Source organism: Lygodium microphyllum, chromosome 8, assembly GCF_053477565.2.
Source record: "Lygodium microphyllum isolate KBCC chromosome 8, Lygodium_microphyllum_v1.1.10, whole genome shotgun sequence".
Lineage (NCBI taxonomy): Eukaryota > Viridiplantae > Streptophyta > Polypodiopsida > Schizaeales > Lygodiaceae > Lygodium > Lygodium microphyllum.
Window position 1 is genome coordinate 124,613,769 of NC_141142.1, and position 25,380 is coordinate 124,639,148.

Consider the following 25,380-nt stretch of genomic DNA (forward strand, 5'->3'; position numbering starts at 1 on the left):
TTCAAAAAGTACATTGCACTAATTCGGAGGAGGTGTGCTTAAATGAAACAAAAAATTCTTAGAACTTAAAAGGTGGAGCCATAAAAGCGCTATCATGCAAAAAAATTAAGTGACACATGGCACAACTTCACAAGTAAAAACGGCCTGTCTGTTGTACATATGAAATTAACTACACATTACAACAACCACACATGTAACCCAACATCCTTATAAACCCGATTTCTAAATGGAAAAAGAGATTTTTCAAAGACAAAGCTCTCTCTATGCTTGACCACATCAACCCAATGCTAATTTGATCAAAGTGTAAAATTATGCAAGGTGACTAAAGAAGGCTTCATTGCCCAACATACGCACCGAACCCTTGAAAATGTAAGTTTTTTGACAAATATGAGTTAGCTCTAAATCACTTGAAAATTCCTACCAAATGATCCCAAAAAATGTTGAACGTGTGAAATGTGATTATTCATGGCTCTTCACATTGGCAAGAGTTGTTTCACGTTTCATACGTTGCTTGGAGGGCAAGTTTCTCTTTGATCAAATATGTATGAAACACAAGACGTGTTAGTTTCTCTTGTCCATGTGAGGCATCCTTGCATTTCATACAACTTAGGCTTGCATTTTTTCTCTTGTGACGTATGAAACACGAGAGGGTGTTAGGTTCACTTGTCTAAAAGGTTTCCTCATGTTTCATACGTCTTGTGGATTGTTTTATTAAAGTTGGATTTAGACTATGTGATTAGTGTTTCTTTGCTACTTAGTGATTGTAGATAAAATGATATGAGAGATTTGGATATCTTTCCTAATTTGGTTATATGATCTGTTTTTTGGGATGTTTCAAATGGCTAGAACTAGGGCCACTACAAAGAAGCAGAAAGTTTATCCTAGAGATCTTGCTTCAAAGATCCATAAATCCTCCAAGCCTTCCAAACTTACAAGGAAATCAAAGCCAAGAAGAAGGTTCTCACAGCATGTTAGGTGGTTGAAGGAGATACAACAAAATATTGAGGTTCTTGATCCATCTATCTCATACTACATGAAGAGTGAGCTTCATGCAAGTCCATTTGACCATTGATTCAGTTCAATTGACTTTGAAACTTTGGAGCTTCTTCTAATTCCATACAATGAAAAGTAAGTAATTTGATATTTTGTTAGATTTTATGAGATCTTGTTTTGCTAGATTATGGAAATATGTAATGAAGGAGACCTAGAAGAGAGAATGAGAGAAGGAAGAGACTACAAAGAGGAGAGAGAAAGGGGAAGAAGATGAGAGAAGAAGAGAGAGAAAAACTAGAAAAAGAGAGAGAAAGAAGAGGGAAGCCATGGAAGCTAGAAGGAAGGAGAAAAGAGACTTGATTATTGATAAAACTGATCTCTAATTGGGTCATTCAACACCTTATATACCCTGTCAGTGTAACTGGGTATTCCCATGCTAACCCATGTCCTACCCATCTATCCCCACTCTTTTACATTCCATCTGACCCCGAAGGTTTTTGCACTCAAAAGCAAAAAGAGGACTTATGGCTCACAACAGAAGGGGAGGGTTGCAGAGTACTACTCTGCTCAGCATTACAAAGGAGAATATAGGTATGGGGAAGTACAATATCATGTGGAATTGGGGCATACAAATGTGTATATGATATAAACAACATGTGCAAGTTGATAGCATATGAGTTTTGCCTCCAATTCTTGACAATTTGGGGCTGACAAACAGTGGAAAACATGCTATCAAGAACAGGCCTGCCGGAGAAAACTGGTCATAACATCGTATGGCCAGCTCTAATTGAGGTGTGTGACATGTCAAAACAAAGCTCATGAAGTGAATTTCAAGCCATATAGTTGACACTTAACTATCATTAATGTAGTGTAAAAATTGTTCTGAAATAGTGTGCTGTCTGTAAGTTGTCAGCATTTCAGACTGGTGCAAATTTAGCTACTGCTCAGTCAAAATTGCATCCTTGAATTAGGGGAAGAACTTTACTGGTGAAATGCTAATCAAGATAGGGATTTTCCAAGACCATTCCATTCCCCGAGATCAAATGGATAACCTGCATAATAACCATCAAGAGCACAAGGGTCATCCTTATAAGCATGGGTCACCGTACTACCACCAGGTCAAAAGGATAAATGTGATCCAATGCATCTATTGTACATAAAAGTAATTCATGGTGTCATCTTCAAGCACTGATGGTGGCACAAGATCCTTACCGACCCATACAGTAGAATTCATTGACTTGTCCATAAAATCATTGGGAACCACGAGGCCAAGTCAGACTGGAGCAGATGAGGCTACAACCACTACCGCATTCATTGCATCAATCCCTAGGCATTTCATGTCCATGAGTTCCACATGCGTGGCTACTACTAGGCATTCAAAGTTAAGGGCCTTAGGCTAACGGGGCACTTGCTCATGAGCCTGCAACAGTGAGATGCTATCATCATGGCATCATTCTTGAGAAGTATCATGTGGCTCATAAGGATGTGCATGTTGCTTATAGTAATGATCAAGTGGCTGATGATATTGAGCACTCCATTTCTGATAATGGCACTAAGATGGGGCACTTGCACATGAGCCTGCAACAGTGAGATGCTCTCATCATGGCATCATTCTTGAGAAGTATCATGTGGCTCAAAAGGATGTGCATGTTGCTTATAGTAATGATCAAGTGGCTGATGATATTGAGCACTCCGTTTGATGATAATGATATTGCTCCCCATGTACATACTCGTATACATTTGCATGATGTTTTCCATGTACATAGTGTTGTCTACATGATTGTCCATGTATGTGACCAGAATGTAGCTCATAAGAACAAACATAGTCATCAGATGCATGCTGCTCAAGATATTCACAATCATCATATGCATGTATAAGTAGACACATGCACTTGCCTTTGCACATCGAACCCATGCCAATGGCCATGTTACTCATAATGTCTGTGACAATGCCCATACATGCCTTGCTAATCAAAATGTCCCTGAGTGCCATGCTACCCATGCATTACATGTGGACCAAACTGATTATTAGGGCCTTACTGTCCAAAATTTCCATGCTGCCCATGTGCACCTACATTAGGGCCTTGCTACCTAAAATTTTCATGTTGCCCATGCAATACATGCAAACCAAACTGAACATTGGGGCCTTGCTACCCAAACTTGCCATGTGCACACTTCCCATGTGCACCTACATTAGGGCCTTGCTACCCAAAAGTTTCATGCTGTTCATGCAATACATGCAAACCAAATTGAACATTGGGGCCTTGCTGCCCAAAACTGCCATGTGTATGCTGCCCATTACCATGTGCGTGCTATCCATGTGCACCCTGCATACTATGTTGCCCAAAATTTGCATTTTGCCCTTGCATATAGCTTGCACTATGGGGGAGCTACTGTCCCAAGGATGGACTGGAAGGGTTCGTCATGGGTGAGAGGAGGATGGGCTCATCATGTCGCATAGAGGGCTTGCCCAGCTCATATGTGTTATGGGGAAAACCATGGGTGCTACCAAAACCTTGATGGCCACGTCCCATCTCCAAAGGGGAAGGGCAATTAGTCTGACAAGGAGGACCATGTTCCTTGGATTGAGCCAAGGAGAGTGACAGGGTGGAGATGAGGGTGCCCATGTGCTCTAAGAGCAAGTCCATATTAGCCATCATCTAGCTATGGCGTTGATCTTGGTGGTTTTCCATCTCCCCATGGCGGTGTTCTCAGCATAATGGGTCTCATGTTGGCATAGTGTATCATTAAGCATAGCAAAATAGTCCGTATTGGGAGCACCTTCTTCAAGCATGTCTTCACGATCCTCTTGGGCGGAGCTAGGAGCATTCATAGATGCAATGGAATCTCTGATCTCACACTGTAAGTCTCCCTTCATAGCTCTTGATTTGGCTGTAAGTGAGGCATCATAGTAATTAGACGGGTCTTCAAAATCACTCTACTTGATAGCCATGGCAAGTTCTCTTGTGTGACCTGTCCACTTGTATCTTCAGGACACGTCTTAGCAGCCCATTGGAAAGGGTATCTAGAAAGCTCCGCCCGGCACTCCCATGGAATGTTACGGGGTTTGCGATCTAGGGCTTCCTGTGTCTGCCACGTAGTGGAAGTATTCCGGCCGTTCCCACTTAGGATCGACCTGAATTAGGGTTTTCCTTATTGGTCATTTCCTAACGGCAACTAGTGTCGAACCTAAGCGAACTACTTTACGCAAAAACGCCAGGTCCAAAGCGGATTCATGCTGCACTTGGTTCAAGGAGAATGGGAAACGAGAGGGATACAAAGCTTAACCTCTTTGCCATAAGGCATAGTCTCATTCCATTCCCCTAAAACAACGTAAATTGGGTTTAATCATAACTCTAGGTCAACGCTCTTGTTGTTCGTATTCTTTGATGATCTTCCTGCTGTCCAACATGATTTGAGAAAAGTTCCCGGCCAACTGGGACCACCCATCCGTAGGACGGACCTATGGCCCATCCTCCGCACTTTCCTCCTGTTGTTTTAGTAATTTAATTACCTAACACATTAGTTGGACATGTAACAACCAGTTTCTTTAATTAACCCATTAGGCACTAGTTTCTTCACGTAATTTTATCACTTGACATAGAAAAAAACAATATCAGACAAGTTCCTTATTAACAAATTATCATATTTATCTTTGAAATACAAAGAGTCCACCCCGTAGGCTTTATCCATAATTTGCCCGAAGGCTATCCATAATCTGCCCGTAGGCTTTATCCATAATCTGCTTGAAGGCTATCTAGCAATCCACAGGGATCACTAATCCAAGTTTCTGCCCGTAGACTAGTATGTGGGCCTCAAGATCCAATCCAGAGTCACATTAGCCTCTTGTGCAGGGCCCGGAAGGCGAGGGATTTACGGCAAGAGTCCCCCTCTGGCACCCAAGCATCCTCCTGCTCCAAGTAGCGCTCAATAGAGAGACCTCTCACGGCGGGTTTGGTCCACTTTCACGGAGCGGTCAACAACCCCCTTGGTTAGGATCAGGCAGGCAGTCATGCGTAACTAAAGCTTCCTCTCCCTTCAGGCCTTCAACTTGAAGTATAGATATCCATTTATATTTTAATTCATTGATGAAACAAAGCCAAACAGTGCTCTAGAATCTGTAGCAAGCACAAACTTTTTGATTGATCGTTTTTGTTGGCAAACTGCTAACGAATGAATCCTTCCTTTTGGATGCGTCTAGCACTCGATCCGGGATGACTTGCAACTTGGCAAGATCCCCTATATCTTGGGTTAGGGCGTACCCTATTAACCCAACTTGGTCAAACCTTAAGTTCATTGGTTACTTCAGTTTATCGGCTGGTCTTTAGTTTCTAATCAACCTTCTTTACTCAAGAAAGACTACTAAATTAGCATGATTATTCATCCTCCTGCAAGATAACTTGCGTAAGGACATGCCAACTTCATTGCGAGAACTTGGGCATTCCCTTGTGATCCAATCACAAGATCATATGACTCCACACTTGTTGCACAAGTGTCGCATCGAACTATTGAGACAATGGAGTCACGAAACAATCTGTTTCAGGTTACTAGGCTGACGTCGTTAGACCTAGGGTTTCCAAGTTTCATCTTGTAAGATTCTTAGCGACAAAGCCTAGCTCACTTTCCAATTTCATTTCACTGTCCCCTACATTTAGTGAATGTGGGCAAGTATTTAAGGTATAGGAATTTCAAATTTAGTGATACGTAATGATTAGGTCACGTGTTAATTTCCTAGTGAATTTCTTGGAATTTCAACTCTTTCTAAATGAGTACTCTGTGGTTTAGGTGTTCTAGGTTCATACCAATTTGGTTAACTCTAGAAAATAATTACGTGATCATTTCCACATGACTCGTTGTCTGTGCATAAATTAATTTTTCACCCTTAACTTATCGATTTAAGGTCAGGCATAGGTTAGGTTAATTCCAACTAACCTTCCTGTACTTTGCGAACAAAATTTATGCTAAACAAGCAACCTTTTTCTTGATAATTTATGAAGTTGACAAACTATATTTTCCTAGAGTTTATGCATCGTAAGAATCATTTCATGCTTGCGCTTTCCATGATGATTCATTGCAAAGAGGATATGGGTTAATAGTGGGATACGTAGATTATACATCTAGGCTTAAACAAAGTATACTATTTTAATGGACAATAATCTAGTTTATAATTCATTTCAATGCATAAAGCTATTTTCTAGAAATGCGTTTATGCTTTCTGTAATTTGAATGTTTCATTTAAAAGTATTGATGACTAAGTTCCTCCGTTGTGAGCATTTAGGACAAAAATATATCCTATTTCTAATAATTAACCTTCAATTATTGAATTACAACAATATTAAATAAAAATTAGGAAGGAAAACTTGGGATTGGGGTGAGATGTCCACGTGAATGCTGGGAGATGACCCTCCCGCGGCTACGCCTTGGACTTTCTTAGGAGGCATTGTAATTATCGTTTTTCGAACGTGGAAGCAGCTTTTCAACTCCTCTTTGGAATTCCACCGTCACTCCCTTGCACTGTCCGTCGAAAGTAGTTTTTACAAAGCTCCCTCCTTGAAGTAGGGATTTCGGAAGGGGGTGCTCCAAAATTTCTCACAATTAAGACCCATTGAAGCCATGGGGAAGGCTTAATGGCCTTTGTAAACATGTTCTCACAAAAGATGGGGGGAAAATGAAAGGTTATTTGGAGTAACCTTTTATGGGGGAAAACCCTAAGGGGGAAACTCCAAGGAAAAAGCAACCTTAAAGGTTATAAGTAAGGGTCTAAGGAACCTTAGGCAAGTTTGGAGGAAAGGGTTTCAAGAGGCCACCGAAAAGGGGCTAAGGGAAAGAAAAAAGGGGCTTATGAGTTTAAACACGTGGGGGGGGGGGGGGTTTGAAGCCAAGGGAAAGGAGCTTATAGGGGGTCAAAACCGAGGGGGGGAAAATGGTTTTAAAACCTAAGGGAAAGGCTTAAGGGATAAAACACGGGGGGGGGGGGGGGGGGGATAAGATGTTTAAGGTCTGAACTCTTTTTGGGGGGAAAGGGGGCTTATAAAGCCCGAGAAAAAGGAGCCTAATGAGTTTAAACACGGGGGAGAAAGGGTGGTTTTGAAGCCAAGGGAAAGGGGCTTATAGCCCCCTTAGAAGCTTCCACTCAAAAGCTTCTACGGCTTCTTTTAGGTACGTGGCAAGAGGGGGGAATCAAAGCCAACACCCAAGGCGGCGTTCTCACGGCTTGGCACGGTCGACAAAAGAGCTGACGTCATCCAGTCCTTTGGCGTACATCAGTGCCTCGTCCCCTCCCTCTCACAGCATCAAGCTCCTCCTCAACGGTGGCAGTTTGGTGGCTCCAGCACAGTCCATCAATGCAGCGTTCAGCCGTCCCTCTCCTCATCACAGCAGCCCTTGTCTGTTTAAATAGGGGAGGGGAGGGGGATACTCCCTCTCCTATGTGTCGACTTGCATGGCCTCAAGTGTGAGCAAGCTCTAGCAAGGAGCTTGCTAGACCTTCTATTCCCCTCTCCCCCTCTAGCACGACCGTCAAATGGGGGGGATAAGGAATTTTTTTTTTCCCATTATCCTTAGTAAAAATTTGCTATATCATTATCCTTATTTCCTATAAGAGGTAGTTCATGCGAGAAAATTTAGAACGTTACCTTCTCTTCCCCTTAGAGGAATCGAGACGTGCTCATCTCAAGATAAACTGGGGATATTGATGGTTGAAAGTTGTAATATTCCGATTTGCTTAACACACGCGTGAACTGCCTCAAATGAAAAACGAATTGGATAAATGAATTTTCTAAAAAAATTATTTCCCCCTATCCCCCCAGCTGACTGATGAGCTGGAGGGGAAGGGAAATAGAAGGAGCAATTAAGCTCCTTGGTGGAGCTTGGAATGAGGGGGGGGGAACATGCGTGATGACACGCAGGGGAGGGAAGATCCCCCTCCCCTCCACTATTTAAATGACGGGCAAGATATGAGGAAGAGGAGGGAAGGCTACTGCTGCCTTCTGTGCCGTCAAGAGATGCCATTGTTAGCATGAGGGAGGGAGGAAGCAGTGTGAGAGAGATGCAATTCTCCTTCAACCGCCACCAATTAGGGAGTCGTGAAAGAGTCGAGGAGAAAAGCTGAGAAAGTTGTGTATTGCTGTGTGGAGGAGAGGAGCTGCAAGGCTAAAGGGGAGTCGTGAGGATCGGATTTCGAGAGGCCATGGAGGTGAGGAGCCGAAGCGATTAATCTGCTGCGCCTCTGCCAACATCCGAAGCCGTCGTGACAGGTCGAAGACCGCTGTGAAGGAAGAGGGACAAAACTGGCCGCCAACAAGCATCGTCAAACCATCTTCTTCCTCCACATGTCGAAATCACGAGCGCTAGAAGTTTTAGAAGCTTCTTGGGAAGCTTCTAAAGCCCCCTTAGGAAGCCCCCCTTCTTGTGGGCTTCCATAAGCTCTTCTAAGTGGATGCTATACCCCCCTCTCCCCCCGTGTTTTATTCCACTAAGCCCTTTTCACCCCCTTATAACTCTTTTAACCCTTTTCAACCGCCCTCATAACTCTTTTTTTTTTCTTTCCCCACAACTCCCTAAGCTTTCTTCTTAATCCCCCGTATCCCCATTATTATTTTTCCCCCCCTGAACCTAAAAATCCAAATCATCATCAAGGCCTCGGATGATATCCCGTAAGGGAAAAGTAGCCGTGAGATAAAAGATAGGGACGGAAAGTAGAGGGAGTCAAAAGAGGGAGTGAAGGAGGAAGAGTGGGAAAAGATAAAAGATAGGGACGGAAAGTAGAGGGAGTGAAATGAAGGAGTGAAGGAGGAAGAGTGGGAAAAAGATAAAAGAAAGGGAAGGAAGGAGAATAAGTGCTTTCTATTCCTTCTACCCCAAGTCAAAATCCTCCAAGGGTTCTTGTGGTTGCAAAACCACACTCACCCATCAACCTTTTTTTTCAAAGAGACGGTGGAATTCCAGAAGAAAGTGAAAAAGGCTATCTCACATTCAAACTACGATGCCGCCCAAGAAAGTCCAAGGTGTAGCTGCGGGAGGGTCATCTCCCGGTATCCATGTGGATATCTCACCCTAAAACTAGGTTTTTCTTCTTGGCTTTAATTCGGTTTTAAGTCGATCATGAAAAGAAAAGATTGTTAAGGATAGGATATATTTGTTCGAGTTATTTGTAACGAAGGAGTTTACTTATGAATGACAATGTATAGAACTTAGTTTTCTTCAAATTGCATCAAGCATTATAAATTACGAGCAAGATTATCCATTTACTATAGTAGTATGTTGTAGTTAAATCCTAAGGTGTAGAAATTATATCTTGCACCATTAGTCTTATTCCTTTCGCAACGAATCATTGTAAATGGTTAAATTCATGAAAGGTTTCTTTCGATGCTCAAATAACTAGGAAGTTATCTTTGCTAATTGCACATCTTAGCAAGGAAAATGTTGTTATTTGGCATGAGTTCATTTGTAAGGAAAACGGAAGTTAAAATTAAGCTGTATTAACTGGAAAGTAAATTGTCACAAGGATAGCAAAACCGTGACAAGACGATTAATATTACCTTCCAAAAGATAACTAAACCAATCTAAGCATAGAAACATTCATACCCTAAGCACTTGACAACTTTTCCTTACTGTAGGGACAATAAATTCGTAAAGATAAGGAACTAGGGTTTGTCCCTAAGGTTCTTAAAAGAAGAAACCCTAGGCCTGACATACATCAGCTTAAAGGATCTAAATAGATTATTCCATCTCAAGACTTGTGCAACAAGTATGAAATCATTTAGTCTTGTGATTGATTCACAAGGAGAAAGGGTAAAAACCTTCATCAAGGATGGCAAATCCCTACGCAAGTTATCTTGCAAAAAGATGTATTTTTGGATATCCTTCTAAATAAGGAAAGTTGTAAACCGGAAAGTAGCATATCCAAGGAACTTTAGGGCTAACCAAGTTGGGTATGTCCTACACCAAAATGTAAAAGATATTGCCAATTTACAAGACACCTTGGGGACAAGTGCTTATACACTCAAAAAGGAAAGAACACTTCCTTAGCAGTTTGCCAAATAATTGGGTTGATTAATGGAAATGTTTGTCCTTGCTAGAGATTTTAGGACTCTGTTTGAATTATGAATTACAAATTAAATGAGTACCTGTACTTCAAGTTAAAGGCCTGAAGGAAAAGGCAGTTTCAGTTACCCCCGACTATCTACCTAACCCTAACCAAGGGAGTTGTTGACTGCGCCGGGAACGTGGACCGAACCCGCCGCGAGAGGTCTCTCTGTTGAGTTCTACTTGGAGCAGGAGGACACTTTGGTGCCAGAGGGCACTGTGGCTGTAAATCCCTCGCCTTCCGGGTCCTGCACAAGAGGCTAACGTGACTCGGGATTGGATCTCGTGGCCCGCATACTAGTTTACAGGCGAAAGCTTGGAATAATGATCCCTGGTGATTACTGGATAGCCTTCCGGCGGATTATGGATAAGCCTACGGGCGGAACTCCTTGTATTTCAAAGATAAAATGATGAAATATTAAAAGAACTTGCTTGATATTGTTTTTCTATGTCACGTGATAAGATTACGTGAAGGAACCAGTGCTTAACCGGGTTAATTAAAGAAGCTGATTGTTATATGTCAAATTAAGGTGTTAGATAATTACATAACTAAAACAAATCGAGGAAAATGCAGAGGATGGGCCATGGGTCCGTCCTATGGTTGGGTGGTCTTGGTTAGCTGGGAACTTTTCTAAAAAATCTCGAAGAAGAGCACGACAATCATCATCATCAAAACGAATAACGAGAACGATGACCTAGAGTTACGTCTTACCCGATTTACATTGTTTTAGGGGAACGGAATGGGACTATGCCTTATGGTAGAGAGATTGAGCTTTGCATCCCTCCTGTTTCCCATTCTCCTTGAACCAAGTGCAGCGTGAATCCACTTCGGACCTGGCGTTTCTACGTAAAGTAGTTCGCTCGGGTCTGACGCTAGTTGTTGTTAGCTAATGATCAATTAGGAAAACCCTAATTCCGGTCGATCCTAAGTGGGAACGGCCAGGATACTTCTGCTACGTGGCAGATGCGGAAAGACCTAGATCGCAAAACCCGTAACATTCCATGGGAGTGTCGGGCGGAGTTTTCTAGACATCCTTTCCGATGGACTGCTAAGACGTGTCCTGGATGATGCTAGTAGGGTACGTTACAGTTGGTATCAGAGCCGACCAATAACGGAATTTCTTTTATAAAATCTCAATTAAATAAAGAAATTGCTGCTATCCAAACATTTCCTTACCTTCAATGTTGTCTTGCTGAGTTATGAAGCGTGGAACAAATTTTTGGTATTTCGGGTCATGTTTATGACTGCAATGCATTCTCTGCTTTATAGACAAAGAATTGGGATGATGAACATCCTGGAACAGATTTATAATCCATCACCTTTATACATAGAACAAAGATGGACAGGGTCTTCAGGAATCTACTATATAGCCGCCCACCGGTTTGCTTATCTACAGACCAACCTAAAAAGGATCAAGTGGTTGGAAGACTTGAAAGTCGTGAAGCTGTTCATTTTTGTGGAAGCTCACGTAAATTTGACTTTACATATTCAAGGTCGAAGGGTTGAAATGAACTCATATGTATATGAGGAAGTAACCCGTGTAATCCCAGCCGACAGGATTAAAGTGTTGGGCCGCCATGAGAAGTATGGATTCCAACGGAAAGGGTATTCTGAACTTCCAATGAATTATCGATTCCTAAAGATCCATGACCCAAAACCCTACTATTACACAGTTCATGTAGACAAATGCAATACAACGTTGTTCTCCCCAAACTGAATGTAATGATTGGATTATCATCACACGGAACGTTTTATAAGGCTATGCCCATGTAAATACAAATAAAGACTTCTTTTATCAATATCTCGCTGTGCATAAGAGATGTTAAAAAGTTAAGTAGCTACATTGTTTACGAGATAGCTGAACTAAAAATGAAAGATAAGCTAACGTCGATTATCATATAATAACGTTAAGAAAACTTTTATCCAGGCACAACCCCAAGTACAGGTTCCAAAATTTCCCCCTACATCAAGTACTACTGTGACCCAGGAGAAGAAGTTCCTCCTCAAGCAGATAAAGCCAGCCGAGTTTGACGGGAGAGACAGATTCGTCCAGGCTAATGCTGAAATTTGGATTGAATCCATGGAGGATTACTTTGAAGCAGCTGGTACTACACCTACCAATCAGGCCATGCTCGCCAAGTTAAAACTCACTGGCGAAGCCAGACTTTGGTGGAAGCAATGGTGCAGGGATCAAGGGACTTCGGAGGGGTCCGTTACCTGGGAGAAGTTGAAGAAAGCCGTGGAGGGAAGATATTTACCACCTGCATATCGTACGTAGAAAATGAATGAGTTCTACGAGCTAAAACAGTTAGGACTCACTCTTGACGCATACTACTCTAAATTCGTCTCACTTTTAAAGTATGCACCAGAGATGGACATGACGTAGCAGGTGTCCAAGTTTTGTGCGGGCTTAAATCCACCCGTAAATACTCGTCTCGAATCTATGCGTCCATCAGATCTTCAGGATGCACTTATTCGAGCGGCACCTATAATTCAGGAGGTGCAAGCTAGACCAAGGGGTAACAAAACTTGGTCCTATAGTGACCTGAACAGAGGAGCATTCATACCTCAAATGAAGAGAGTTCAAGGTCACAATCAGGGACAAAGGAAGAAGTCAAGGACAAATAACGTCAATAACTTTGTTCCTACTCAAAGTAATGGCCAAAAACTCCATTGTTTCCACTGCAACGAACCCGGGCACTTCAAGAGGCAATGTTCCGAGCTCAGTGGAGGACATCGCCAAACGCCTTTCCAAGGAGCAGGCCGCGGTCAAGGAGCTATTACCCGTGGAAGAGGAAGAACCGCTTGCATTGCCAATAGGTAAAGATGCGAAGAAGAAGAAGAGGAAGATCTGACTATGAAGGCAGAATTTGAAAGAGCGACAGTCCATGCCACTTTACACAAGAAAGGGCCGAATCGCCAGTTCTCGGTAATTCAGACACCGTCAGACTATCAAGGTAAAGGTTTCAAAACCTTGATTGATTGTGGCAGTACACATTCCTTTATCTCACTAGCATGTGCAAAAAGTTTAGGAATAACCACAGTAGAAGCACCTACCCTGCTTGTGGAGTTGGCAAACGGTTGTGAGGTAACTTGTACCAGACAAACTGCTAAGGTGGAATTCTTTTGGGAGGAAAGAAGACTTTAGTCAAATTCAGAGTCATGAATTTAGGTATCCATGAGTGTCTACTCGGGATGGATTGGCTTAAGCCTAATGATGCCCACATTCATTGTGGAAAGGGTCAAGTTTCCTTTTGAAACTCTGAAAGGGAATTTGTCACAACTCAAGGTGAGGCAGGAGTGCCAAGAATCCAATTAGCCAAAGTATCTCGGATCATAAAAGGAGTCAGAAAAGGATTACCCGTTTACCTGATCAAACTCAACAAGTTAGATCAAAAGCAAGAGTCTCATGAAGGACGTTCTTGGCTAAAGGAATACGCTGACGTATTCCCTGAGGAATTGATTGAACTTCCACCTCAAAGAGAAGTAGATCGTGAGATTAGGCTAGTGCCTGGAGCTGCACCAATTGCAAACATCTTCTCCAAGATTGATCTCAGGTCAGGTTACTATCAAATAAGGATCAAGGAATAAGATATTCCAAAGACGGCCTTCAATACAAGATATGGGCACTTTGAGTTCCTGGTTATGTCATTCGGGATTACAAATGCACCTACCACCTTCAATAGATTAATGCAAGATATCTTTAGACCATATCTTGATGATTTCGTGCTTGTCTTCTTCGATGACACTTTACTCTACTCTAAACACGAAGAAGATCATGAATCTCAACTTCGGATTGTCCTTGAGACAATGAGGTCTCATAAGCTGTATGCAAAAATGAAGAAGTGTGCATTCTTCAAGCGTCAGATTGAATATTTGGGATTCATAGTATCATAAGAAGGAATATCAGTAGACCCAGCCAAGGTCAAAGATGTGCTTGAATGGCCAATACCAATATCCGTCAAAGAGACACATAGCTTTCTTGGATTGACAGGATGGTATAGGGTCTTCATAAAAAACTATGCTTTGATTGCAGCACCTCTTACATATTTACTAAAGAAGCAGACTTCCATTACATGGTCAACTTCCGAACAAAATAGCTTCAACAAATTGAAGCAAAGTTTGGTATCAACACCTATTCTAAAACTTCCTGACCTCAATAAGGAGTTTGAGGTAGTAACTGATGCTAGCATTCTTGCCTTGGGGTGTGTACTTATGCAGGATGGTCATCCAGTAGCATACTCTTCAAGGAAATTGAAGAGTCATGAAAAGAATTATGCCACGCATGATCTAGAATTACTAGCTGTCATCCATGCTCTAAAGCTTTGGAGACACTAGCTGTTGGGTAACAAGTTTACACTAGTAACCGATCATAAGAGTCTCAAATGGATATTTACCCAGAACGAGCTCAACATGAGGCAACGTCAGTGGATTGAAGTATTGGAGGAATATGATTTTGAAATCAAGTACCGACTAGGGAAGGAGAATATAGTTGCCGATGCACTCAGTCGCAAGGCATTCCCAAATTCCCTAATCTTGCAGAATCCATCAACGGCCAGATCTCTGGCTACAAAGGTATCTATGCCAAACAACCCTATACTTGAACTAGCTAGAGAGGAAGCATGCCATGATTTGCCCTACCAAACAATGATAAAGGAAATATCTACCAAGGAGCAGAATCAGAAGTTGCAAGCTAAATATCAAGAATTTTCCATTGATAATGGACTTGTCTACTACAAAACAAGGCTGTGTATACCAACAAGCCAGTCACTTAAGCAAAAGATATTATGGGAAGCTCACGATTCTCCTTTCGTAGGACATCCAGGCTATGCTAAGACTCTTAATGCAGTTAGGAAAAGCTATCATTGGGAGAGGCTTAAAGGTGACGTTCTCAAGTATGTCACTGAGTGTTTGTCTTGCCAACGTATCAAAGCGGTGAGGCTAGGGAAACTGCAACTGCTTGACATTCCCCAAATGAAATGGGAATTCATCAGTATGGATTTTGTTGTGGGCCTACCCCAATTCCAAGGAGGATACAATTCCATTATGGTTGTGGTTGATATGCTTACCAAGGTTGCACACCTGATTCCAGTAAAGACAAATTATAAAGCCTCCGACATTGCAAGATTGTTTATCAAGGAGATATTCAAGCTACATGGGTTACCTAGAAGAATCATTAGTGATCGAGATTCTCTCTTCACATCACACTTCTGGAGAGCTATCTTTGAAGCTATTGGGACTCAGCTCTGTTTTAGCACCGCCTACCATCCCCAAACAGATGGCCAAACAAAGCGAGTAAATCAAGTCATCGAGGATATGCTTAGGGCATACTGCTGTCGAGAGCTGAAGAGGTGGATTCAATTCTTGCCTTTGGTTAAATTTGCCTACAATGCTTCTTACCAGCAGAGCATTCAGATGACTCCTCTCCAGGTATTGTATGGTCATGATTGTCTAAGTCCCCTAAACTTTTTTGATCCAACCCTAAGAGTTGAAGCATCAAGACAGATGTTGGAAGACATGGATGATCAAATAAAGTCAATAAGACAAGACATACAAGCGGCCAAGGATAGACAAAAGGCATACGCAGATTTGAAGCATCAAGAAAGAGTCTTCGAAGAAGGAGACATGGTCTTCATTCGTGTACGCCCTAAAAAGAGTTATCTATCCCTAGGAGAATGCAAGAAGCTAAGTCCAAGGTATTGTGGGCCGTACAAAATCCTCAAATGCCTAGGACCCAATGCTTATAGATTGCAACTCCCTGAGAACCTAAAGGTTCACAATGTATTCCATATCAGCCTATTGAAAAAATATGTACCCAACCCCAATCATGTACTTGATGACCAACAAATTGTAATGCCTAGTCAAGGAGTCCTTGAACTAAGGCCAGATAGGATCTTAGATGTTAGGGAAAGACAGTTAAGATCTAGAACCCTAAGAGAATGCCTCGTCGAGTGGAAAGATTATCCCGAAGAGGATGCCACTTGGATAGATGAAAGCTCTCTCAACCATCAATATCCCTAGTTTATCTTGAGATGAGGACATCTCGATTCCTCCAAGGGGGAGAGAATGTAATATTCCGATTTGCTTAACACACGCGTGAACTGCCTCAAATGAAAAACGAATTGGATAAATCATGTTTTTTAAAATTATTTCCCCCTATCCCCCCAGCCGACTGACGAGCTGGAGGCGAAGGGAAATAGAAGGAGCAATTAAGCTCCTTGGTGGAGCTTGGAATGGGGGGGGAACATGCGTGATGACACGCAGGGGAGGGAAGATCCCCCTCCCCTCCACTATTTAAATGACAGGCTAGATATGCGGAAGAGGAGGGAAGGCTGCTACCGCCTGCTGTGCCGTCAGGAGATGCCATTGTTAGCCTGAGGGAGAGAGGAAGCAGTGTGAGAGAGATGCAATTCTCCTTCAACCGCCACCAATTAGGGAGTCATGAAAGAGTCGAGGAGAAAAGCTGAGAAAGTCGTGTATTGCTGTGTGGAGAAGAGGAGCTGCAAGGCTGAAGGGGAGTCGTGAGGATCGGATTTCGAGAGGCCGTGGAGGTGAGGAGCCGAAGGGCTTGATCTGCTACGCCTCTGCCAACATCCGAAGCCATCGTGACAGGTCGAAGACCACTGTGAAGGGAGAGGGGCAAAACTCACCGCTAACAAGCATCGTCAAACCATCTTCTTCCTCCACGTGTCGAAATCACGAGCCCCAGAAGCTTTAGAAGCGTCTAAAGCCCCCTTAGGAAGCCCCCCTTCTTGTGGGCTTCCATAAGCTCTTCTAAGTGGATGCTATACCCCTGTCCCCCCCCCCCCCCCCCCCCCCCCCCGTGTTTTACTCCACTAAGCCCTTTTCACCCCCTTATAACTCTTTTAACCCTTTTCAACCCCCCTCATAACTCTTTTTTTTTTCTTTCCCCACAACTCCCTAAGCTTTCTTCTTAATCCCCCGTATCCCCATTATTATTTTTCCCCCCCTGAACCTAAAAATCCAAATCATCATTATGGCCTCGGATGATATCCCGTAAGGGAAAAGTAGCCGTGATATAAAAGATAGGGACGGAAAGTAGAGGGAGTGAAAAGAGGGAGTGAAGGAGGAAGAGTGGGAAAAGATAAAAGATAGGGAGGGAAAGTAGAGGGAGTGAAAAGAAGGAGTGAAGGAGGAAGAGTGGGAAAAAGATAAAAGAAAGGGAAGGAAGGAGAATAAGTGCTTTCTATTCCTTCTACCCCAAGTCAAAATCCTCCAAGGGTTCTTGTGGTTGCAAAAGCACACTCACCCATAAACTTTTTTTTTCAAAGAGACTGTGGAATTCCAGAAGAAAGTGAAAAAGGCTATCTCACATTCGAACTACGATGCCGCCCAAGAAAGTCCAAGGTGTAGCTGCGGGAGGGTCATCTCCCGATATCCATGTGGATATCTCACCCCAAAACCAAGTTTTTCTTCTTGGCTTTAATTCGGTTTTAAGTCGATCATGCAAAGAAAAAATTGTTAAGGATAGGATATATTTGTTCGAGTTATTTGTAATGAAGGAGTTTAGCTTATGAATGACAATGTATAGAACTTAGTTTTCTTCAAATTGCATCAAGCATTATAAATTACGAGCAAGATTATCCATTTACTATAGTAGTATGTTGTAGTTAAATCCTAAGGTGTAGAAATTATATCTTGCACCATTAGTCTTATTCCTTTCGCAACGAATCATTGTAAATGGTTAAATTCATGAAAGGTTTCTTTCGATGCTCAAATTACTAGGAAGTTATCTTTGCTAATTGCACATCTTAGCAAGGCAAATGTTGTTATTTGGCATGAGTTCATTTGTAAGGAAAACGGAAGTTAAAATTAAGCTGTATTAACTGGAAAGTAAATTGTCACAAGGATAGCAAAACCGTGACAAGACAATTAATATTACCTTCCAAAAGATAACTAAACCAATCTAAACATAGAAACATTCATACCCTAAGCACTTGACTACTTTTCTTTACTGTAGGGACAATAAATTCGTAAAGATAAGGAACTAGGGTTTGTCCCTAAGGTTCTTAAAAGAAGAAACCCTAGGCCTGACATACGTCAGCTTAAAGGATCTAAACAGATTATTCCATCTCAGGACTTGCGTAATAAGTAAAAAATCATTTAGTCTTGTGATTGATTCACAAGGAGAAAGGGTAAAAACCCTCATCAAGGATGGCAGATCCCTACGCAAGTTATCTTGCAAAAAGACGTATTTTTAGATATCCTTCTAAATAAGGAAAGTTGTAAACCCAAAAGTAGCATATCCAAGGAACTTTAGGGTTAACCAAGTTGGGTATGCCCTACATCGGAATGTTAAAGGTCTTGCCAATTTACAAGACACCTTGGGGATGAGTGTTGATACACTCAAAAAGGAAAGAACACTTCCTTAGCAGTTTGCCAAACAACTGGGTTGATTAATGGAAATGTTTGTGCTTGCTAGAGATTTTAGGGCTTTGTTTGAATTATGAATTACAAATTAAATGAGTACATATACTTCAGGTTAAAGGCCTGAAGGAAGAGGCAGTTTCAGTTACCCCCGACTACCTGCCTAACCCTAACCAAGGGGGTTGTTGACCGTGCCGAGAACGCGGACCGAACCCACCACGAGAGGTCTCTCCGTTGAGTTCTACTTGGAGCAGGAGGACGCTTGGCTGCCATGGGGGTTTGTGGCCGTAAATCCCTCGCCTTTCGGGTCCTGCACAAGAGGCTAATGTGACTCGTGATTGGATCTCGATTACTAGTTTACAGGCGAAAGCTTGGAATAATGATCCCTGGTGATTACTGGATAGCCTTCCGGCAGATTATGGATAAGCCTACGGGCGGAACTCCTTGTATTTCAAAGATAAAATGATGAAATGTTAAAAGAACTTGCTTGATATTGTTTTTCTATGTCACGTGATAAGATTACGTGAAGGAACCAGTGCTTAACCGGGTTAATTAAAGAAGCTGATTGTTATATGTCAAATTAATGTGTTAGATAATTACATAACTAAAACAAATCGAGGAAAGTGCGGAGGATGGGCCATGGGTCCGTCCTACGGTTGGGTGGTCCTGGTTAGCTGGGAACTTTTCTAAAAAATCTCGAAGAACAGCACAACAATCATCATCATCAAAACGATTAACGAGAACGATGACCTAGAGTTACGTCTTACCCGATTTACGTTGTTTTAGGGGAACGGAATGGGACTATGCCTTATGGCAGAGAGGTTGAGCTTTGCATCCCTCCTGTTTCCCATTCTCCTTGAACCAAGTGCAGCGTGAATCCGCTTCGGACCTGGCGTTTCTACGTAAAGTAGTTCGCTCGGGTCTGACGCTAGTTGTTGTTAGCTAATGATCAATTAGGAAAACCCTAATTCCGGTCGATCCTAAGTGGGAATGGCCAGGATACTTCTACTACGTGGCAGATGCGGAAAGACCTAGATCGCAAAACCCGTAACATTCCATGGGAGTGTCGGGCGGAGTTTTCTAGACATCCTTTCCGATGGACTGCTAAGACGTGTCCTGGATGATGCTAGTAGGGCATGTTAGAAGAGTGCCTTCATCTACCCAAGTGGCATCCTCTTCGGGATAATCTTTCCACTGGACGAGGTAATCTCTCAAGGTTCTGGATCTCAATTGTCTCTCCCTAACATCTAAGATCTTGTCAGGCCTTAGTTCAAGGACTCCTTGACTAGGCATAGCAACTTGTTGGTCATCAAGTACATGGTTAAGATTAGATACATATTTCTTCAATAGCCTGATATGGAATACATTGTGAACCTTTAGGGTCTCAGGGAGTTGCAATCTATAAGCATTAGGCCCTAGGCATTTGAGGATCTTGTATGGTCCACAATATCTTGGACTTAGCTTCTTGCAAACTCCTAAGGATAGGGAACTGTTCTTAAGGCGTACGCGAATGAAGACCATGTCTCCTTCTTCGAAGATTCTATCTTGACGCTTCAAATCCGCATATGCCTTCTGTCTATCCTTGGCAGCTTGGATGTCCTGTCTTATTGATTTTACTTAGTCATCCATCTCTTCCGACATATGCCTTGAAGCTTCAACCCTTAAGGTTGGATATGAGAAGTTTAGGGGACTTCGACAGTCATGACCATACAAAGCTTGGAAAGGGGTCATCTGAATGCTTTGTTGGTAAGAAGCATTGTAGGCAAATTCAACCAAAGGCAAGTATTGAATCCACCTCTTCGGCTCTCGAGAGTAGTATGCCCTTAGCATATCCTTGATGACTTGATTTTCCCGCTTTGTTTGGAGATGGTAGGTGGTGCTAAAGCAGAGTTGAGTCCCAATAGCTTCAAAGATAGCTCTCCAGAAGTGTGACGTGAAGAGAGTATCACGATCACTAATGATTCTTCTGGGTAAACCATGTAGCTTGAATATCTCCTTGATGAACAATCTTGCAATGTCTAAGGCTTTATAGTTTTTCTTTACTAGAATAAGGTGTGCAACCTTAGTAAGCATGTCAACCAATAACCATGATGGAGTTGTATCCTCCCTGAGCTTGGGGTAGGCCTACAATAAAATCCATATTGATGAATTCCCATTTCATTTGGGAAATGCCAAGCGGTTGCAATTTCCCTAGCATCTTGACATGCTCGGCTTTGATACGTTGACAAGACAAACACTCGGTGACATATTTGAGAACGTCACCTTTGAGCCTCTCCCAACGGTAGCTCTTCCTAACTGCATTAAGAGTCTTGGCATAGCTAGGATGTCCTACGAAAGGGGAATCATGAGCTTCCCACAATATCTTCTACTTAAGTGACTGACTCGCTGGTATACACAGCCTTGTTCTATATTAGACAAGTCCATTATTAATAGAGAATTCATGATACTTAGCCTACAGCTTTTGGTTCTGATCCTTGATAGAGATCTCCCTTAGCATTGTTTGGTAGGCCGGATCATGGCATGCATCCTCTCTAGCTAACTCAAGTAATGGATTGTTTGGCATAGATACTTTTGTAGCTATAGACCTAGCTGTTGATGGATTCTACAGGATTAGAGAATTAAGGAATGCCTTGCAACTAGGCGCATCGACAACTACATTTTCTTTCCCTAGTCGGTACTTGATTTCAAAGTCATATTCCTCCAACACTTCAATCCACCGACGTTGCCTCATGTTGAGATCGTTCTGGGTAAAGATCCATTTGAAACTCTTATGGTTAGTTACTAGAGTAAACTTGTTACCCAACAGGTAGTGTCTCCAAAGCTTTAGAGCATGGATGACAGCTAGCAATTCTAGATCATGTGTAGCATAATTCTTTTCATGACTCTTCAATTTCCTTGAAGAATATGCTACTGGATGACCTTCCTGCATAAGTACACACCCCAAGGCAAGTATGCTAGCATCAGTTATTACCTCAAACTCTTTAATGAGGTTTGGAAGTTTTAGAATAGGTGCTCTTACCAAAATTTTCTTCAATTTGTCGAAGCTATTTTGTTCGGGAGTTGACCATGCAATGGAAGTTTGCTTCTTTAGTAAGTCCGTTAGAGGTGCTGTAATCAAAGCATAGTTTTTTATGAAGACCATATCTATACCATCCTGTCAAACCAAGAAAGCTGCATATTTCTTTGATAGATATTGGTATTGGCCATTCTAGCACATCTTTGACCTTGGCTAGGTCCATTGAGATTCCTTTTGCTGATACTATGAACCCCAGATATTCAATCTGACGCTTGAAGAATGCACACTTCTTCATCTTAGCATACAGTTTATGTGACCTCATTGTCTCAAGGACAATCCGAAGTTGGGGTTCATGATCTTCTTCCTGTTTAGAATAGACTAAAGTGTCATCGAAGAAGACAAGCATGAAATCATCAAGATATGGCCTAAAAATATCCTGCATTAACCTGTTGAAAGTGGCAGGTGCAATCGTAAGTTCGAATGATATAATTAGGAACTCAAAGTGCCCATATCTTGTATTGAAGGCCATCTTGGGGATATCTTCTTCCTTGATCCTTATCTGATAATAACCTGACCTGAGATCAATCTTGGAGAAGATCTTTGCACCCTGAAGATGATCAAGAAGTTCATCTATTCTAGGAATAGGGTACTTGTTCTTGACCGTTGATTGATTCAATCGTCGGTAATCAATACATAGTCGAAGTGTCCCATATTTCTTTTTCTGGAATAGTACTAACCTAATCTCATGATCCACTTCTCTTTGAGGTGGGAGTTATGTCAACTCTTCAGGGAATACGTCCGCGTATTCCTTTAGCCAAGAAGGTCCTTCACTAGACTCTTGCTTCTGATCTAGCTTGTTGAGTTTGATCAAGTAGACAGGTAATCCTTTTTTGACTCCTTTTTTGACTCCAGCCTCACCTTGAGTTGTGACTAATTCCCTTTCAGAGTTTCGAAAGGAAACTTGACCCTTTCTACAATGAATGTGAGCATCATTAGTCTTAAGCCAATCCATTCTGAGTAGACACTCATGGATACCTAAATTCATGACTCTGAATTTGACTGAAGTCTTCTTTCCTCCCAGAAAGAATTCCACCTTAGCAGTTTTCCTGGTACAAGTAACCTCACGACCATTTGCCAATTCCACAAGCAGGGTAGGTGCTTCTACTGTGGCTATTCCTAATCTTTTTGCACTAGCTGGTGAGATAAAGGAATGAGTACTGCCACAATCAATCAAGGTCTTGAAACTTTTACCTTGATAGTCCGATGGTGTCTGAATCACCAAGAACTTGCGATTCAGCCCTTTCTTGTATAGAGCGGCATGGACTGTCGCTCTTCAAACTGTGCTTCCATGGTTAGATCTTCTTCTTCTTTGCACATTTGCCTATTGGCAACGCAGGGGGTTCTTCCTCTGCCTCGCGTAGTGGCTCCTTGACCACCACGGCCTGTTCCTTGGAAAGGCGCTTGGCGATGTCCTCCACCAGGCTTGGGACATTGCCTCTTGAAGTGACCGGGTTCATTGCAGTGGAAACAACGAAGGTTTCAGCGATTGCTTTGAGTAGGAACAAAGTTGTTGACGTTATTAGTCCTTACTTTCTTTCTTTGTCCCTGATTATGACCTTGAACTCTCTTCATCTAAGGTTTGAATGCTCCTCTGTTCGGGTCATTATAAGACCAATTTTTGTTACCCCTTGGTCTAGACTCTACCTCTTGAATTATAGGCGCCACTCAAATGAGTGCGTCCTGAAGATCTAATGGACGCATAGATTCGAGATGGGTATTTACTGGTGGATTTAAAGCAGCACAAAATTTGGACACCTACTGTGTCATGTCCATCTATGGCACATACTTTAAAAGTGAGATGAATTTAGAGTAGTATGCGTCGAGAGTGAGGCCCAGCTGTTTTAGCTCGTAGAACTCATTCATTTTCTGCATGCGATATGCAGGTGGTAAGTATCTCCCCTACACGGCTTTCTTCAGCTTCTCCTAGGAACGGATCCCTCCACGATCCCTTGATCCCTGCACCATTGCTTCCACCAAGGCCTGGCTTCGTTGGTGAGCTTTAGCTTAGCGAGCATCGCCTTATTGGCGGGTGCAGTACCGACTGCTTTAAAGTAATCCTCAGGGGATTCAATCCAAATTTCAGCATCTGCTTGGATGGACCTGCCTCTCCCATCAAACTCGAGTAGCTTGATCTACTTGAGAAGAAACTTCTTCTCCTCGAATACAGCAGTACTTGATGTAGGAGGTGAACTAGGAACCTGTACCAAGGGTTGTGCCTGGATAAAGGTTTCTTAACGTTATTATATGATAATTGTTATTGATTACATCTTCAATTCTGCTATCACGTAAGCAATGTAGCTACTTAACTTTTTTTCGATTCTCATGGAAAATCAGACATTGATAAAAAGAAGTCTTATTTGTATTCATATGGGCATGTCCCTTTCGGAATACAAAGTTTCTTGCAATGATAAGCCAACTGTTACATTAAGTTTGGGGAGAACAACGTTGTATTACATTTATCTACAGGAACTCCATAATAGTATGGTTTCGGGTCATGGATCTTCAGGAATCGATAAGTCATTGGAAGTTCAGGGTATCCTTTCCATTGGAATCCATTCTTCTTATGGCGGACCAACACTTTAATCTTGTCAAGCGGGGATTACATGGGTTACTTCCTCATATACATATGAGTTCATCTCAACCCTTTGACCTTTAATATGTAAAGTTGAGTTTACCTAAGCTTCCACAAAAATGAATAGCTTCACGACTTTCAGGTCCTCCAACCACTTGATCCTTTCTAGGTTGGTTTGTAGGTAAGCAAACCGGTGGGCGGCTATATAGTAGATTCCTGATGCACCCGTCCATCTTTGTTCCATGTACAAAGGTGATGGATTATAGATTTTCTCTAGGATGTTCATAATCTCAACCCTTTGTCGGTAATGTGGAGAATGCATTGTAGTCATAAACATGATTTGAAATACTAAGAACTTGTTCCACGCTTTGTAATTATGCAAGACAGTATTGAAGGTAAGGAAATCTTTGGAATATCAACATTTGCTTTACTTCTTCTTATTAAGATTTCATAAAACAATTCCGTTGTTGATTCGCTTTGATACGAACTGTGATGTGTCCACTTGTATCTTCATGACATGTCTTAGCGGTCCATCGGAAAGGGTATCTGGAAAGCTTCGCTTGGCACTCTCATGGAATGTTATGGGGTTTGCGATCGAGGGCTTTCCATGTCTGCCACGTAGCGGAAGTATTCCGACCGTTCCCACTTAGGATCGACCTAAATTAGGGTTTTCCTTATATTGGTCATTTCTTAACGGCAACTAGTGTCGGACCCAAGCGAACTACTTTACACAAAAACGCCAGGTCCGAAGTGGATTCACGCTGCACTTGGTTTAAGGAGAATGGGAAACGAGAGGGATGCAAAGCTCAACCTCTCTGCCATAAGGCATAGTCCCATTCGGTTCCCCTAAAACAACGTAAATCGGGTTTAATCATAACTCTAGGTCAGCGCTCTTGTTGTTCATATTCTTTGACAATCTTCCTATTGTCCAACGTGATTTGAGAAAAGTTCCCGGCCAACCGCGACCACCCATCCGTAGGACGGACCTATGGCCCATCCTCCGCACTTCCCTTGGGTTCTTTTAGTTACTTAATTACCTAACACATTAGTTGGACATGTAACAACCAGCTTCTTTAATTAACCCGTTAGGCACTGGTTCCTTCACGTAATTTTATCACTTGACATTAAAAAAATAATATCAGACAAGTTCCTTATTAATAGGTTATCATATTTATCTTTGAAATACAAAGAGTCTAGCCCGTAGGCTTATCCACAATCCGCCCGAAGGCTATCTAGCCATCCATAGGGATCACTAATCCAAAT